The 18,261-nt window shown below is 37.3% G+C and overlaps 1 pseudogene; it reads right to left on the bottom strand.

Annotated features, from left to right (window-relative positions):
- Positions 1–237: 237 nt before the first annotated feature.
- Positions 238–8,342, bottom strand: LOC149145194 (GDP-mannose 3,5-epimerase 1-like; annotated as a pseudogene).
- Between the last annotated feature and the right edge of the window lie 9,919 nt (positions 8,343–18,261).

Consider the following 18,261-nt stretch of genomic DNA (forward strand, 5'->3'; position numbering starts at 1 on the left):
TTGCATTAGTCTAGGTTTTGAGGATCTTTTAGCTCCACGCTCTTTTCCATAAAAGAAGTTTCCTCCCTCTTGCAATGATTCAGATCACATGAAAAAACCATCTAAATGAACTTATTAAACCAAAGAGAAAATGGATAATAGCAGGAAAAATGTTTTTGATCTACTACAACTATGAACCATCTTGCACACTTATAGAAAACTGATTTATTATTTATCCCCTTAACCAGAGATTGACCTTCATTCCTTTCTGTTAGTAGCAAGAAGAGAACCAAGTTGAACAGGGGCTTGAGTGCCAACCACCTTGGAAGACCCATAGATGGAAAGATCAATTCCCTGAGCCTTTTCCTTCTCAATTTGTTCCTTGATCCAGAAATAAGTAATTCTCAAGCCATCCCGCCAAAACCAGAAGTAAACAAATGTGACTCTGTTATCCATCGATGCATAAGGGCCATTGAATTGCATGTAGTTTAACAATATGAAAATATAATACCTATAACCTTACCTTCAAATTCATGGTTGGCACCCAGCCTAGCTTTTCCTTAATTAATGTATATTCAGAATTCTGAACATGTACACCCTTTAGACTAGGAATGTGATGTATCGACAACTTTATATTCTCAAAGCTTGACACCATTTCAACCATCTCATTCATGCTGACCATTACATCACTGCCAATATTCACTGGGTCTCTAAAGTATGATTTAGTCAACTTGGAATATCGACATAAGTATTTATAAGAAGCAACAACATGAATATGAATAAACAGGTTAAAATAATTAGGTCCAAAACTGAATTTGAAAAGCCATTCCAAGCTTGGGTACCTTAGTACACCCTTGTTATGAAACCAACTCACAAAGAGATAGGAAAGATAGATCAACGCCTTACAAAAAAGCATCTTAGAGGGGGAAACCTCCTTTACATTACACAAATGAACAATTCTTATATTATTCAAATGACAAAACCCCATTTCTATATATAGGAGTCTACGGGGTCACAACATAACCAAGCCAACCTAAAAATAATAATATAAAGGCACAAAAATAACAATAGAGGGATTCTATGGGGCACAATAATAACAATATGGGGACAATAGGGGCACGATAATAACAATAAGGGATACAACGACAATAGTAATGGGGGGATCACTAATATTATGGGGACCTGACATGCCCCTCTCCTCCAAAAAAGAATTGTCCTCAATGCTTGAGTAGTTCTGGATGCTTCTATATAAAATTCTCATCCTTCCATGTGGAATATTCAATGGGTAAGTCCTTCCACTTGATGAGATATTACGAAATTAATCTATTTCGTAGTTGTTGAGTTCTTGTTTCTTTGACTACTTCAGGTTCTAATATGATTTTTCCTTCCTCATCAAGTTCAGGCAATATTGTCTGAACTAGAAGTTGTCACCTATAACCTTCTTTAAGCATGAAACATGGAAAACAGGGTGCACTCGAGAAGCCACATGAAGCTCCAATTTGTATGCCATAGTACCTATCTTTTGCAACACCTTGTATGGACCATAATACTATGGTGATAATTTGTTATCCTTCTTAGCTTGCTTGAGGACATTTTTTTATATGAATGTAGCCGTAGGAATACCCAGTCACCTACATCAAAACTTCTTTCACTGTGATGTTGATCTACCTGCTGTTTCATTCTATTCTGTGCCAAGGTGAGGTTATCCTTTAAGAGTTGGAGAACTTGTTGTTGATGCTTGATGTGATCTTCCACTGCTTGAACCTTAGAATTTTCTCTTAAATATGATGTGATGGATGGTGGATGATATCCATAAAGTGCCATAAATGGGGTCATTTTTGTTGTAGTATGGAAGGAAGTGTTATACCATCATTCAGCCAAAGGTAACCATTTGACCCATTGTGCCTATTTTCCAGATACAAAGCAATGAAGATATCCTTCCAAACATTTTTTTACTATCTCAGTTTTCCCATTAGATTGAGGATGATAAGATGAGATCTGAGCTAACTGAGTACCAAGAAAAGAAAATAATTCTATCCAAAAATTTCTAGTGAAAATGGGATCTTTGTCACTTACAATAATGTTTGGGTTTCCATGTAGCTTTTGAATTATTTTCAGAAATGCAATAGAAACTGTACTTGCTCTAAACAGATGAGATAATGCACAAAAGTGTGCATACTTGGTAAGTCTGTCCACTACCACCATGATAACACTCTTTCCTTTAGAATTGGGTAAACCTGTGATAAAATCCATTGAAATCTCTTCCCAACGTTGGCTTGGAATGGATAAAGGTTGTAATAGTCCTGGAGTCTTAATTGTTTCAACTTTATTTTGTTGGCAAACCAAACATTCTGCTACAAACGTTTGAATATCCGATTTAAGGCCATCCCAAAAAAAATCCTTCTTAACCCTGTGGTAGGTTTTTAGAAATCCTGAGTGCCCTCCTAAGGGAGACGTGTGTAATTCCCTAAGAATCTTTTGTTTGAGTTGGGAATTCCTACATAGTTATACCCAATCCTTGGACCATAACAAATCATTTTTATAGATAAATGTATCAGATGTACTGGGATCTTGTTGTATCTTTTGAATGAGTGCCAACACTTCCTCGTCATTCTTCCATTCATCCCTTGCTTCGTTTATCGAATCTGGTTGGATAATATAAATGGTGCAAAGAAATGCTTCCACATCCTCATCCTTTCTTGAGAGTGCATCTGCCACAACACTTTGCTTCCCTTTTCTGTAGATGATTTCAATGTGATAACCTAACATCTTTGTGACACATTTTTGCTACAATTCTAAAGTATTTAAGACTATCATGATCTGTTTTTACCCTGAAGTGTCTTCCTATTAGGTAAGGTCGCCATTTCTTAAGTGCATGTACTGTTGCCAACATTTCCTTCTCATAAATAGCTTTGTGTAAATAATTTCCTTTGATTGGATGACTTTTGAAAGCAATGGGTCTTTCTTCTTGCATTAAACAAACACCGATTCCATTTCCTGAGGCATTAGATTCCACAATAAAGTTTTTTGTCAAGTCTGGTGTAGCTAAGACTAGTGCTTGGAACATTGCTTCTTTAAGATGTTCAAAGGCCTTCGTTGCTTCTAGAGTCCATGAAAATGCATCTTTCTTCAATAATGTTGTTAGAGGTGCTGTTATTCTCCCATAATTCTTAACAAACTTGCGATAATACCATGTCAACCCAAGAAATCCTCATAGATGCTTTATGGATGTGCGGATTTTCCATTCCTTAATGGTTTTAATTTTTCTAGGGTCTACCTTAACACCTTCATGAGATACAATATGACCCAGATATTCCACCTCTTGTACTCCAAAGAAACATTTGGATATTTTTGCATATAATTTTTTCTCCTCAAATAGTTTGAGCACCATGTCAACATGTTGGACATGATCCTACCAAGACTTGTTATAGATTAGTATATCATCAAAAAATACTAACACAAATTTTCTAAGGAAGGGTTTGAAAATGGAATTCATCAAACCTTGAAATGTAGAAGGTGCATTAGTAAGGCCAAAAGGCATGACCAAAAATTCATAATGACCCTCGTGAGTTCTAAATGTGTTCTTTGGAATGTTTTTAGTCTTCATTCTGATTTGATATTATCTTGAACGAAGATCCAACTTGGTGAAGTAAATTGATCCATGCAATTTAGCCAATAATTTATCAATGACAGGAATGGGAAATTTATCTTTAATAGTGAGCTTGTTGATCTCCCTATAATCTGGACACATGTGCCATGATCCATACTTCTTGTGAACTAATACTACTTGAGTAGAGAAACAACTTTGAGTAGGTTGAATTATACCAGCTTCTAGCACTTTTGCAACCATATGTTCAATTTCACTCTTTTGGGCATAGGGATATCTATATAGCCTAATGTTTGGAGGAACACTTCCTGGAACCAAATGAATAGCATGATCATGATCATGAATAGGTGGGAGACCTTTGGGAGTCTCAAATACCTTGGAATGATTGTCCAAGACTTTTTGGAGATCCGGTGAAATACATGATTTAGATGTGGGAACATCTAGCGAACATAATTGTGTAATTACACCTCATTGTTACTTCTTTAGAAGTTTTTTCATACCATTAGAGCTGACTATGTTTCCCGGTTTCCCTGCAATACCCCTTAATTCAACTTCCTTTCCTTCTGCAAAAAAACTTCATGAAAAGTTCTTGAAAATTAAAAGCTATTGTACCCAAGGATTGTACACATTGGACTCCTAGTACAACATCACCACCATCCATTGGAATGGAAAGCATTAGGCTATTCAGTACATATTCTCCCATGGATAACTTGATATTATGGCACTTTACAGAGCAATTTATGGTTTCTCCACTTGCAACCATCACTTGACACTCTGGTGCTGGATATAGGAAGCAATTCAATTCCTTTTCTATCTTACAGTGAATAAAATTATGGGTACTTCCTAAATCAATCAACAATATTACCTTTTTCTTCTTGATATGTCCTTCTATCTTGATAGTTTGAGGAGTGGTAATTCTAGCCAATGCATTACAAGATATGGTTGGATTCATTTCGTCTTTATCTAGGGTTTGTTCCTGGAGTATATCCTCTTCTTTTGACATTTATTATTCATTTTCTTCCTCCTCTTCACAATCTATGTAGAATAATTTCTTCTCAGCACACTTATGACCTTTAGTGTATTTGCTATCACAACTATAACAAAGCCCTTTTGCTCTTTTTTCTTCCAATTGTTCTGGTGTCAACCTTGTAGGTTGTGGAAGGCTAGGGGCAACAACACTTCTACCTTTATAGTCGTGAGTGGTAGGCTTCCTGGTTGCCATCATTTTTCTTTCCATTTTTCTTGCTAACCTGAATGCATTCTCCAATGAATCAGGTTCCCAAAGGCGAACCTCATGTTGGATATTATCCTTTAAAGTCCCTATGAACACATCAATCCTATGCTCCTCTGGAATATCTTTTACCCTTATGTTCAATTTTTGGAAGTCCTTAATGTGATCCGTCGTTGAACACTTTTGTTTGAGATTTAACAATTGGCTAAAAAACGTGTTGCTTTTTGTATCCTCATAATGTGCTATCATTTCTTCTGTAAAAATTGCCCAAGTGACAGTTTGTTTATGAGAGAAAATCCATCGATACCATACAAACTGATTTGGTTCCAAATATAAAGCTGCAATACGTACCTTTTGTGTGTTTTACACATTATGGAGATCGAAAAATTTCTCCATCTATCGTATCCATGTTCCGGGATCCTTGCCATCAAACTTCCTCATATCAATTTTTGGAACATGGTGGGTCTTCAATCCAACATTAGAGTCTATGAAATCATGATTAACATTTATTTTGTTCTCATCATGAGTTTATTTTACTACCCTTTCACCATTAGTAACCATTTTTTGTAGCAACTTATTCAAATTTATCTTCAATTCTTTCACCTTATCGTCCATGCCATTCATCTTAGTGTCCATACCATTCATCTTAGCTTCCATCTTAGCATCCATGCCATCCAACTTAGCTTCCACGCCATCCATATTAGTTTCCATGCCATCCATCTTAGCTTCCAAGTCATTCATCTTAGCTTCTATGTATTTCTTTAAACCATCCATCTTATTTTTTGTTACCTTTTGTGCGAGTGAATTTTGTTGCACTTGGTTTCGTAATATTGATATATCATGTTGCATTTCTTCCTCTTCTTCATCTGTCATGCTAGAGCTTTTAGGTTTCTTACTAGGTGTTTCCATTTTCTTTCTTCAGGGCATCAATTACCAATAATAATGCTTCACTATGCCCTTTGAATTCCTTCAAACTATTTTTTCAAACCAAGCTTATGCAAAAATTTAAAAAATACACACCTTTTTCTCACTTGTAGGAGCTCGATATTGAATCTGATGTCCCTCTGTAATTTTGGATATCCTAATTATGAAATCATGACCTATAGTATCCCTCTATATCCTCCTTCCAATGCTACCAGTCTGATAAAAAATTCACTTCTCCAAGGAAGAGTTATGCCAAATCTCCCACAGTGACCTGATTATAGACTAGTTCAATAGAGAAAACTTGTACGATGTGTCACATGTCACTATTTTGACCTTAGTACCTGAACCTAATATACAGAAAACTAGACGCCATCCTCTTTTAGAAACTTCTTATGAGATTTCAACCTGATGCTGAAAACAAAAGTTATGACACTTTTCCCCAGGTCACCTGTTTGGAATGTAATTCGGGAGTCTACAAAAAGGCCAAGCTCCTCAAATCATATCAACTTAAATATAGCAAGAAAAGCTCTGAAATTTGGGCCCGAAGTTCCGAACTATTTTTTCCCAAATGGGTTTTTGTTTTAGCTTCTGAAATGTCACAGAAAACAAGTTATAACGAAAATGGCATGATGGCCTGTTTGGAGTAGCGAAACCCTAGAATCATACCTCTGATACCAAATGTTATGAAACCAACTCACAAAAAGATAGAAAAGATAGATCAACGCCTTAGAAATAAGCCTCTTCAAGGGGGCAACCTCCTTTACATTACACAAATGAACAATTCTTAGATTATTCAAATGACAAAATCTCCTTTCCATATATACGAGTCTATGGGGTCACAATATAACCAAGTCGACCTAACAATAATAATATAAAGGCATAAAAATAACAATAGATGGATTCTATGGGGCACAATAATAACAATATGGGGACAATAGGGGCACAATAATAACAATAAGGGATACTACGACAATAGTGATGGGGGGATCACTAATATTATAGGGACCTAACAACCCTCCACACATGCATCAATGAATTTAAAGGATCATGTTTGCTTGTTGTCCCCCAATATTTCAAACCTATCAGTAGATGTGATTGTCTTCCTACAAAAGGTAGCAGGAGCCTTAGTTAGTAAACAGTTCAAGTGAGAATGAGCTATAACAACTTAATCTTGCATAAGACAACTCTTCTAGCTAGGGAACCAATCTGGATCTAACAATTGTAGGACAATAATCAAAGGTTAATAACTAACAAATTAGTTACTATGATAAACCAAGTCTTATGGAATTACATCACTTCTCCAACTTACAAAGGCCACTGATATATCTAGAGTGTACCACTAACAAATTAGAGTGTCCTACTTCAAAGGTGTGCTCTTACAATAACTTTATGAATATTCAGTTAATTCTAATAGTTGAAAGTAACCTTGAAATCAGTTTGGACTACCATATAGCATCACAGATAAATGCTTCTCATCAACCATCCAACCTCTTCCTAAACAAATTTCAGTACTCAGATCTTGCATTGCCTTATGACCAAAATGTTATGTGAGAATCTGAGATAGCACCAAATAGCATTACTAGAGTTTTAAAGCAACATATGGCTACATACCTCAGCTGGCCAAGCATCAAACTCCTTCAAGCTCACGTTGGTCTCCAATTATTTGAATTCAGGATAAATGCATGCACTAGAAGCATAGAAAAACCTGCAGAGCAACAAATAGCTTACGAAGAGATATGCTATGTCGAGCAATCAAACAGGATGTGATGATGAGAGTAAAATGGTTACATTTTTTTGCAAATAATTTTATGTTTTGTATTGTGAGAGTAATTTTTATTTTTATTTTGTAAATAATTTGATATTCTATGGGACTCAAACATTATTTCCACGATTTATAACAAGGGAGTTTCAATTTTCAGTAATAACAAGTTACAGATAGTACTTGTATAAACTAGCATAAATCCATTTTAATTTCAAAACTGTCAAGCATTAAGAGGATAAATCCCTTGAAGTACAAACTATTTCCCAAAGTTTTGTACTATAGAATAGATTTTCACCTCTAAAAATATATCCCTTTTGATACTTGGTTGGGCATTCAATAGAACAGGGTCAAAATGGATCTAGTTCGGTAAAGAAAAATGGCAAACAATGCAATCCAAAGTGCATAAACAAAACAAGGTCTCACCTTTTAACACCTTTGATTCACACAACTTCAAGCATGTTGAATATGACCATGGTGTTTTTGTACATAATAACAGAGTGATTAGACTAAATGAATCCCATACCAACGATGTTTGTAGCCAAGTTGAAAACATGGCCAACTCCTTTGGTAAGAACCAAGAAATTGTCCATAACTCTTAGATCCACAATATGGAATTCATTGCAGAACATATCCTCATTCATGTGCTCATTCGTCTTCTAATAAGAGGAAAAAATGTAGTGCCCTTCAGATTTCAATCTTGGGGTAATACGGAAGGAAGTGAACCCACCAGCTCTAGTGATCAAAATTCTCAATTTTTTGGTTGTCCCAGATATGCCTTTGTCAAGATTCTCATACTTGTATTCCCCATAGGTCACTCCACCAGCCCCAATGATTCCCATGGTACTAAGTGAAAGGAGGATATATAACAAGTCTACAATAACACAACCAGAGTAAGATATCATTCCATGTTTAAAATCCTCGAAAATAAATGGTAGCCAAGCAAAAAACCATATTAGCAATGACCATGAAAGCACTTAGATTCATAACCCACAATGCAAAAGTAGATGAGAAATATTAAAATTCAATGGAATTCTTGGCCTAAAATGGAGAAAAATAACTCTAGACCATGACCCAAGAAGCAACTATGGTTCAAACCCTAATTTTTTTTGGATAAATCCATATCTGGTAAAAAATAAATTGTAAATACTCAAACCCATCATCTAATGGGCATAAACTGATAGAAGTCAAATAAGCATGATCCAAAAATGAAGAAAAAAACACAAATTCATAGTTCCATGGAGAGAAATAGCCTAAACCTTGTAGGCATAACAACTCTTATTGCCTAACATATTCATGACTTTGGGGGAATGAGAAGCTTTCCCCTTGGACTCCATTTGTACATCATATGATTGAAACCTTAGGGAAGATTGGAGGTATAAAATCTTCTATTGTGAGGCTGATAGTAATGTTTTCACCTATTGATTTCTATTGTAGGAAACCCTTGTATTCTTGATGTGAAGGCCTTGTTTCATTTGGATAATGTAATGTGAGGATTTAGCGCCTCAATTTCCCAGTTTGAGTTTTGTGGGCAGATTTGGAAGTTGAACATGGGGTAGTCAGTGCCTCTTAGATACATGGATTAGATTTTGAACTGTTTCTATAATTTCATATAATTCACATAACATTATTGGAGGGTTTACACGATAGACTAGATTTAGCCAAAAGTCACCACTTTCTAGTAAGTGTTTTTACAACTGCAACTTGTAATTAAAGAAGATGTCTCTAAAGATGGTTGTGTTTTTATAAACCATCAATGGTAGATTCAAACTCTAGTTCCTCAGGTTTTCCATTTCATCTTCCAAAACTTGAAAGGATTGGGAGAATAATTTCAATGTAAATCATTTAAAACAACAAATAAATAAACCACCACATTATGATCAATATAAAGAAAACTAAAGGACCAGAAAACTCCAAGGACTGACAATTTCCAAGAAATATGTGAAATCATGAAAGTAATTTTTTTTTAGTTCAATAGTGCATATTCAAAGAATATGCCCTGTTTGCAAGGGTGCAAAACTAGATTAATTGTATGTGCTTGACAATAGCATGCACACTCTAATGTAAAGAGGTTTCAAAATTAAAATACATTTTTATATATACAATCGTTTTATAGCAGTATGTCAGCATCCATAAACTCTAAACTTTGTTATGTTTTGAAACTTTCCATTTAATACTACATCAATCTCACCTTTGCTTTGATTTCCTTACTTCCTTTAAGGGGAGAATGATTAAAAATCCACATCATTATATTAAGTTGTTGGCTCTACATCCATTGAGACCAACTTTGGTCTATCAACCTTTAAGGAAAAAGATGAAAAAAAGGTAAGGAATTACTTGGTTTGTTTTAGAACCATATTTCTATGCTCAAAAATATTAAAGAGAAGATTTCCTAGATATCTATAGTTTTGATGGGTAAAAGGTTAGGAAGGTCAGTATTGTAGGGCATATTTTGAAATTGACATCTAATGTGGGTATATACACAAGAAATTCTAAAAGAAAGTGTTTTTCATTCTCCACCTTCTTACTACCACCTCCTTCATATAAATTCCAACCAAAGAATTTGTACCAACCTTGGGCATCCCATTATTGCCACTTGTATACATAATAACTATAATGTTAGTAGCTACCAACAAATCTGCATCAACAGGTTTCTCCCAACCCAAATGCTCAACCCTGGACATAGATAACACTGTCCAACTACTACTCCCTCTAGGCAGAGATAGCTTATTTAAAGTATCCAATTGTGTGCTTATATAAATTAACTTTTTTAACTACTTGTGATCATAAATCAGTGTTTTCGATGGAGGACAATCCTAGATTAGAGAACATAAGTGTGGATAAACAATTGAAAGGTAACTTATAAAAGAAAAATCATTATTTTGCAACATACATTTAAAAAAGAAAAAACACTTGTTCAAATTACTATCATTCATTCCATCTTGCACCAATTTTGAGTTAGAAGTAAATAGTAGATACCAAACATGAACTATTAGATAAAAAAGAATTACTTAGAGGAAAGGGAAGATAAAATATTAATTCAGGTCTAGAAAATGTAAAGATTATAAAGCATACAGTAGCCACAACATACCTTATAATTATTGTCAAATTGAGTAAAAATAGATGACACTAAATGAACTTATTTCTAACAGTGAGGCCATGAAAGAATCCTAGGTTCCAACCTAGGAGGAGCTTCCATTTTGTCATTGTGTTATTATCATGGTGGTCTTTGCCAAGAGATACATCATTTTTCCATGGCACAATATTTGTTGAAACACACACCCGCCCATTGGAACACATGTTCATCTTGATTTAATCAGTTGATGATTATTTGGAGGTTGATCTATGGTTTTATTAGAACATTAACCTTTGTGCACACATGCTAAAGTTGTTTTAACTATTTAGTTGTTAAATTAATTCATTGGATTACCTTTGATGTTATTGGCTTCAACACCCTACTTGCTTAGTAGTTGTTCACAGTTGGAGGGGTTATTTGGCAGTTATTTGAATTTTTATTATTGAGCACTCTCAATTGGGAAAAAATTTCCAAGCATTACATGATCATTCTATTGTTGGGGTAGTTCACACATCCTCTTAGGGTGCACTCTCTCTTGTGCACATGGTTTGGGGAAATTAATTGATGGTATTGGAAACAACACAATTTTGATGTGGGCAATAATGAGTTTTAACCACCTTGACACTTCTACCTAGGGCACACTTCACAAGAAGATATTTTATTACTTGTTGGGAGGTTGAGGTAGTTACATGGCATAGATCTCTAGGGTGCACCTCACCTAAGTGCTCTCTCATCTTATTGCATGGATATTTCAACTACACTTGTAATATTTTGACCTTCACTAGAGAGCTCCCTCACCTCTTTGACCTGACACATATATTATTTTATTCAAGGTGGTTATGGAGGACATTATTGAGAGGCATGTGGCACCTTGGAGAGATACATGTGGAACATTGCATGCATTTACTTCATCTTACTATATTTGAGCATATTCTTCTAGGATACAATTGTGGAAATGCTGGAGATATATATTTTATTATTTCATTGGAGTTTTAGCATGGTCAAGACTCAAAACCCTAACTTTCCCTTATCACCTTGGATTTGTCTTGTTGGAGATATTCCACTTTCTATTTTGGGGTTTGACTACTACATCTCTTGTGGAGCACTCCATCTACTTGGCACCTTGCACATTCATACATGGAGTTGGTTGACTTGGAATTCACACATGTGGATTGGTTACATGCATTTCCTAGACCACTTGCTTTTTGGAGGTTGAAACTCTCCTAGGAGAAATATTTTATTGTTTTATCTCTCATGCACCTTGGAGGGTGCACTTTGTAAGCTTTCCTAGATGTACCCTTGTACACATCCTCCTAGGTTGAACATTATTTTAATATATTTTGCATGCATCCATTTTTGAGTGGTGAATTCTATGTGGACATTTTGCATGTTGACTTGATCATCATGCCTAATTTTAGTTGCACGCCCTCTCTTGGAGAGCTCCATTGTATTATTCTTCCTATTTTTGGAAGAGAGTGAGTTCTCTTCAAGAGGCTTGTGTCCACATATTGTGATATGGTTAACCATGGACTGAGGAAAGATATCACTACTACATTTTTATGATATTTGTTTGATTCGTGCATCATGTGCTTGAAGCCTTAGGGAAGATTGGAGGTATAAAATATTATATTATGAGGTTGATAGTAATGTTTGTTGATTTTTTTGTAGCTTGGGAGGTACTCCAAGCCCTAGGGTTCGCGGTTTGGAGGGAAAAGTGCCACAAGAGTCACTTGTGGGCTTGGAACCCAAGCTTGGGGTTTTGCACCAATCGTGTTTGGGGAATTTCCATGGAGCACTTTGGACATGTGATGGCATGATATGATAGAGAGAGGAAAGGAGAATCCAACACTTTGAGAATTGTCGAATTCTGAGTTGTCCTTAGTGAGATATGAATTTTTGAAGTTAATTGTTGGGTTGACACCATAAGAGTCAAGGTCGGCTTAAGCTTAGTAAGCCTTCTTGACAGTTGGACAACCCTTAGATGATGTTTTGGAGGAGCCCTCTTATGTGTATAAATAAGAGGTGAGGAGGAGGCATTTGAGCATCCATTTGTGCAACACACACAAGAAGAAAAGATCTTGATGGAGGAGAGGATTTTCTATTCTAGGGCCGCAGCAAGGAGAGGTAGACCAATGAAGGAGGAGAGGGCTATTTCAGGCCTAGTTCAGGGATCTGTATGCTGGAGAGAAGGCTGAGTACCTTGCTGGAAGGTCGAGGTAAGGAGGAGTTATTTCAAGGGCTCATTGAGGCAGAAAAGAGGTAAGGTATGGTTGTTTTGAGTGGGTTGTAGGTGGTAGCATAGGTTTGTGGTATGCCTTAGTCCTAGCCACTATAAACCAGACAACATGGAGCTATTAGGGGCTAGAAAGTTCCCAGAACAATAGCGCATGAAAGGAGGAACCTTCCTTGTCTAGGCTGCAACAAAAGGGAGGTTGTTTGAGTGGGTATTTGAGGGTTGTTGCAGCATGCACATGCCCTAACTAGGGATAAAAGTACAATAGAATTGGAGAAGTAGTTGTGTCATGTGTTATGTGAAAGATTTGACCACTTTTGGATCAATTTTTTGAACAGCCTGTGGGAGCCAAGTGTTGGTGTTGTCTTTGGTGAGAAGACACTCCAACTAGGTGCAAATATTGCAATGCTTGTATTGGATGCCATTGGTCTGGTGAGGGGTAGCATGTTGGCTACCCAAGGTAGCCCTAAACAAGATATCTTGAAGTAATAAAGAAGAGCTAAAGGTTGGGCGAATAATATTGGTGCCGAAATTGCAGCACTTTGATGGACACAAGTGATTGCTAGCCTGGTAGTTTGGAGCTCAGGAATTGGTTAGCCTAGAGAGCAGATTGGATCAGCCCGTGTACATGAGTAGAAGTGATTTGCAACAGCGTTAGGTGGCAGCCCTCCTATGTTCTCAATGTGTTGTCCTTTGAAGGACTAAGAGGTAGCTAGTGAGCAGTATGAAGGACTGGTAAGACAAGATACGACATAGAAGCAGAAACAAAGATTGTCATTGTATCTTGTATAGTATATATTGTTGTATTACTCAGAATTGGTTTAATATAAAGAAGATTGGGTTGTACATTATTGTACAATATTTTGTTAAAAAGTGTGTATACTTGTGCACATATGATTTACTACTTTAGATTTTCCATTGTGCAAAGTAGTTCTAGTTGAGATTCTTGTTTTGGTAGTGTTAGTCATTTTAAGACTCTAACCCAGACCCAAGATCATGGAAATTCAACATGGTATCAGAGCGAAGTACAAATTAAGAGGGAGTTGGTCACATTGTGGGTGACAATGTCAAAGTTGCAGGCTAGTCTCCGGTATGAGGACATATTGGAAGGGTTGTCCAGCTATAGTCCTTGGAGGGAAAGGATCAGTTTGGTCTTACAGGTGAACAAGATCTAGGAGTTTTCCATGCAAGTCATTAAGAAGCCAACCAACCCTCAAGAGTTGGAAATATATGAAGATTTGGATAAAAGGGGAATATTTATCATCTTAGATTCTGTGAAGCATGCCCTAATGCCTCATTTGTCTAGAATGGACACCGCACACGAGATGTGCATGGCTCTTCAGAATTTGTTCCAAGATAAGGATGAGAACCGGGTACTGGTATTGGAGGACAAGTTGAAGTCCACCAAGATGATAAAGGGTGAAGGAGTGAATAAGTATCTGATGATATTGTCTCAAGTTAGATATGAGCTTGTTGTAGTTGGTGTGATTATTTCAGATGGAGATATGGTGAGGATTTCCTTGAAAGGGTTCACCGAGGAATGGAAGCCCTTCATCAAAGGAATCATTACAATAGAGAAAGTTCCAGACTAGAATAGGTTGTGGGAAAACTTCATTCAGGAAGAGTTGTGAGATGAGGATCTTCATCCAAAGAAGAGGGCTCCATATGATGACATGGCACTTGCAGTACAAATGAAGGTTAAGCGGAAGAAGGAGCGGAGCAAAGTCAAGTGTTTCAACTGTGGTGATATGGGTCTTTACTCGATGAAATGTCTGATGAAGAAGAAGGGAGATGATGAAAAGAGGAAAGAAAAGTAGGTCACTGGTATTGCTACATCTGCTAAGATAGATGATCTCACCAGGAGATTGGAAGAGGAGGGCTTTTCCATGATCTCTCAATTCTCACAGGGTACTATCAATGAGAATGGATGGTATGTGGAGAGTGGTGTGTTGAAGCATATGACAGGGTCACAAGAGGATTTTGAGACTCTAGCTGAATGGGACTCAAAGTTTCACATGGTGTTGGGTGACAAGAGTCAGTTGGAGATCAAAGGATCGATGTTGTGTCATTCCAGTTGAAGACAGGATGTGTGATGCAGATCCCATATGTACTACTTGTACCAAGACTCAAATATAGCGTGATTTCTATCTTGATGATCGAGAAGAAGGGGTTTAAGGTCTTTTTCCAGGATGGGAAGGCAAGACTCATACCTAGAGGCTTTAATACTGATGGGATTGTATTTGGAGTTAGAGAGCATGGTCTCTACAGGTTGACGGGAAAGCCTGTGGATCATGGAAATAAGAAGCAATTGGAGTAGGTGCAGGTTCCAAAGAAGCAGGTGCAGGTGTAGGCTTCAGAGGGGTAGGTACAGGTTCACAAGAAGAAAGTTCACCATTCCGAGAAGAAGGTACACTTTCCCGAGAAGAAGGTCTAGATTCCAGAGACTCAGAGGGAGTCAAGTTCTAGAGGGAGATAACATATTTAGAGGGAGACTTTGCAACACAAGAAGAGTGTGTGGTCAGTGGGGAGCCATGGATATTCCACATCTACCAAGAAGGAATCATGGAGGTATTTGAAAATGATATAGGAAAAGAAGAAGATGTAGGATACTTCTAGTGACAACGACACTTCCAAGAAATTCATAGTTTATGCTTCAACGATTGTTTCAGTTGTGAGTAGCAGGATTTAGGCGAGCATTGCAAGCAGTGTTGATGATGATGACCTACTTCGTAGTCTTGGAAGTACCTCCCTCACTAAGAGGGAGTATTTATTTTTGTGTAGCTTGGGAGGTACTCCAAGCCCTAGGGTTCAGGCTTTGGAGGGCAAAGTGCCACAAGAGTCACTTATGGGCTTGGAACCCAAGCTTGAGGTTTTGTGCCAATTTATGTTTGGGGCATTTCCATGGATACCTTTGGAAATGTGATGGCATGAGATGATAGAGGGAAGAAAAGAGAATCTAATTCTTCAAGAATCGTCGAATTCTGAGTTGTCCTTAGTGAGATATGAAATTTTGAAGTTAATTGTTGCGTTGACACTATAGGAGTCAAGGTCAACTTAACCTTAGTAAGCCTCCTTGACGATTGGACAACCCTTAGATGACTTTTTGGAGGAGCCCTCTTATGTGTATCAATAAGAGGTGAGGAGGAGGAATTTGAGTATCCATTTGTGTAGCACACACAAGATGAAAAGAGCTCAGTAGAGGAGAGGATTTTCTATTCTAGGGCCAAAACAAGGAGAGGAAGACCATTAAAGGAGGAGAGTTTTATTTCAAGCCTAGTTCAAGGGCATATGATGGAGAGAAGGCCAAATACCTTGTTCGAAGGTCGAGGCAAGGAGGACTTTTTTCAAGGGCTCGTTGAGGTAGAAAAGAGGCAAGGCATGCTTGTTTTGGGTGGGCTATAGGTGGTAGTGTAGGTCTGTGGTAGGACACAGTCATAGCCACTTCAAAATAGGAAAACATGGAGGTGTTAGGGGCTGCAAAGTTCCTAGAAAAATAGCACACAAAAGGAGGAACCATCCTTGCCTAGGATGCAACAAAAGGAATGCAGTTTGAGTGAGTATTTGACGGTTGTTGCAGCGTGCCCACTCCCTAACCAGGGACGAAAATACATCACACTTGGAGTAGTAGTTGTGTCATGTGCTGGGTCAAATATTTGACTATTTTTGGATCAATTTGTTGTGCAGACTGTACGAGCGAAGTTTTGGAGTTGTCTTTGGTGAGAACAAACTCCAACTAGGTGTAGATCTTTCAGTGATTGTATAGGGTGCCATTGGTCTAGTGGAGGGAAGTTTGTTGCCCACCCAAACTAGCCCTAGATAGGCTATCTTGAAGTGATGAATAAGAGCTAAAGGTTGGGTGAAGATTGGTGCCGAAAGTGCAGCACTTTGATGGACAAAAGTGATTGCTAGTATGGCATGTTGGAGCTCCGGAATTGGCCAGCCTAGAGAGTAGATGGGATCAACCTGTGTACATGTAGCATAAGTGAATTTTAATAGTGTTAGGTGGAAGCCCTCCTGGAGTCTCGAAGTGATGTCCTTTAAAGGAATAAGCAGAAACCAGTGAGCAGTACGAGTGCGAAGGACTGACAAGACAAGATACGACATAGAAGCTGCAATGAAGATTGTCATTGTATGCCATGATGACCTATTTGGAGTAGTGAAACCCTAGAATCCAATACTCTGATACCAAATTTTATGAAAATAGCTCACAAAAAGATAGAAAAGATAGATCAATGCCTTAGAAATAAGCCTCCTCGAGGGGGCAACCTCCTTTACATTACACAAATGAATAATTCTCAGATGCTTCAAATGACAAAACCTCCATTCTATATATATGAGTCTAAGGGGTCACAATATAACCAAGCCGACCTAACAATAATAATATAGGGGCACAAAAATAACAATACAGGGATTCTATGGGGCACAATAATAACAATATGGGGATAATATGGGCACAACAATAATAATAAGGGATACAATGACAATAGTAATGGGGGAATCACTAATATTATAGGGACCTAACATGCCCCTCTCCTTCAGAAAAGTGTTGTCCTCAAGGCTTGAGTAGTTTTGGATGCTTCTATATAAAATTCTCACCCTCCCATGTGGAATCTTCAGTGGATAAGTTCTTCCACTTGATGCGATATTCCGAAATTTATCGATTTCGTAGATGTCGAGTTCTTGTTTCTGTGACTGCTTCTAGTTCCAACATAATATTTCCTTCCTCGTCAAGTTTTGGAAATATTGTTTGAACTGGTAGCTTTTGACCTATAACCTTCTTTAAAAATGAAACATGGAAAACTGGGTGCACTCGAGAAGCTGCAGGAAGCTCCAGTTTGTATGCCATAGTACCAATCTTTTGCAACACCTTGTATGGACCATAATTCTTTGGTGATAATTTATTATCCTTCTTATCTTGCTTTATGGACATTTGTTTATATGCTTGTAGCCGTAGGAATACCCAGTCACCTACATCAAAACTTTTTTCGCTTCTATGTTGATTTGCATGTTGTTTCATTCTATTCTACGCCAACATGAGGTTATCCTTTAAGAGTTGGAGAACTTGTTGTTGATTCTCGATGTGATGTTCCACTTCTTGAACCTTAGATTTTTCTCTTAAATATGATGTGATGAATGGTGGATGATATCCATACAGTGCCATAAATGGGGTAATTTTTGCTGCAGTATGGAAGGAAGTGTTATACCACCATTCAGCCAAAGGCAACCACTTGACCCATTGTGTCTGTTTATCATATACAAAGAAATGAAGATATCCTTCCAAACATTTGTTTACTATCTCAATTTTCCCATCGTATTGAGGATGATAAGATGAGCTGTGAGCTAACTGAGTACCGAGACAAGAAAATAATTCTATCCAATTTCCAGCGAAAATGGGATCTCTGTCACTTACAATAATCTTTGGGTTTCCATGTAGCTTTCGAATCATTTCCAT

The sequence above is a fragment of the Pinus tabuliformis genome, chromosome X (genome assembly GCF_031772625.1).
Source record: "Pinus tabuliformis cultivar Carrire ecotype Pingquan chromosome X, CPIR1, whole genome shotgun sequence".
In the NCBI taxonomy this organism is placed as follows: Eukaryota; Viridiplantae; Streptophyta; class Pinopsida; order Pinales; family Pinaceae; genus Pinus; species Pinus tabuliformis.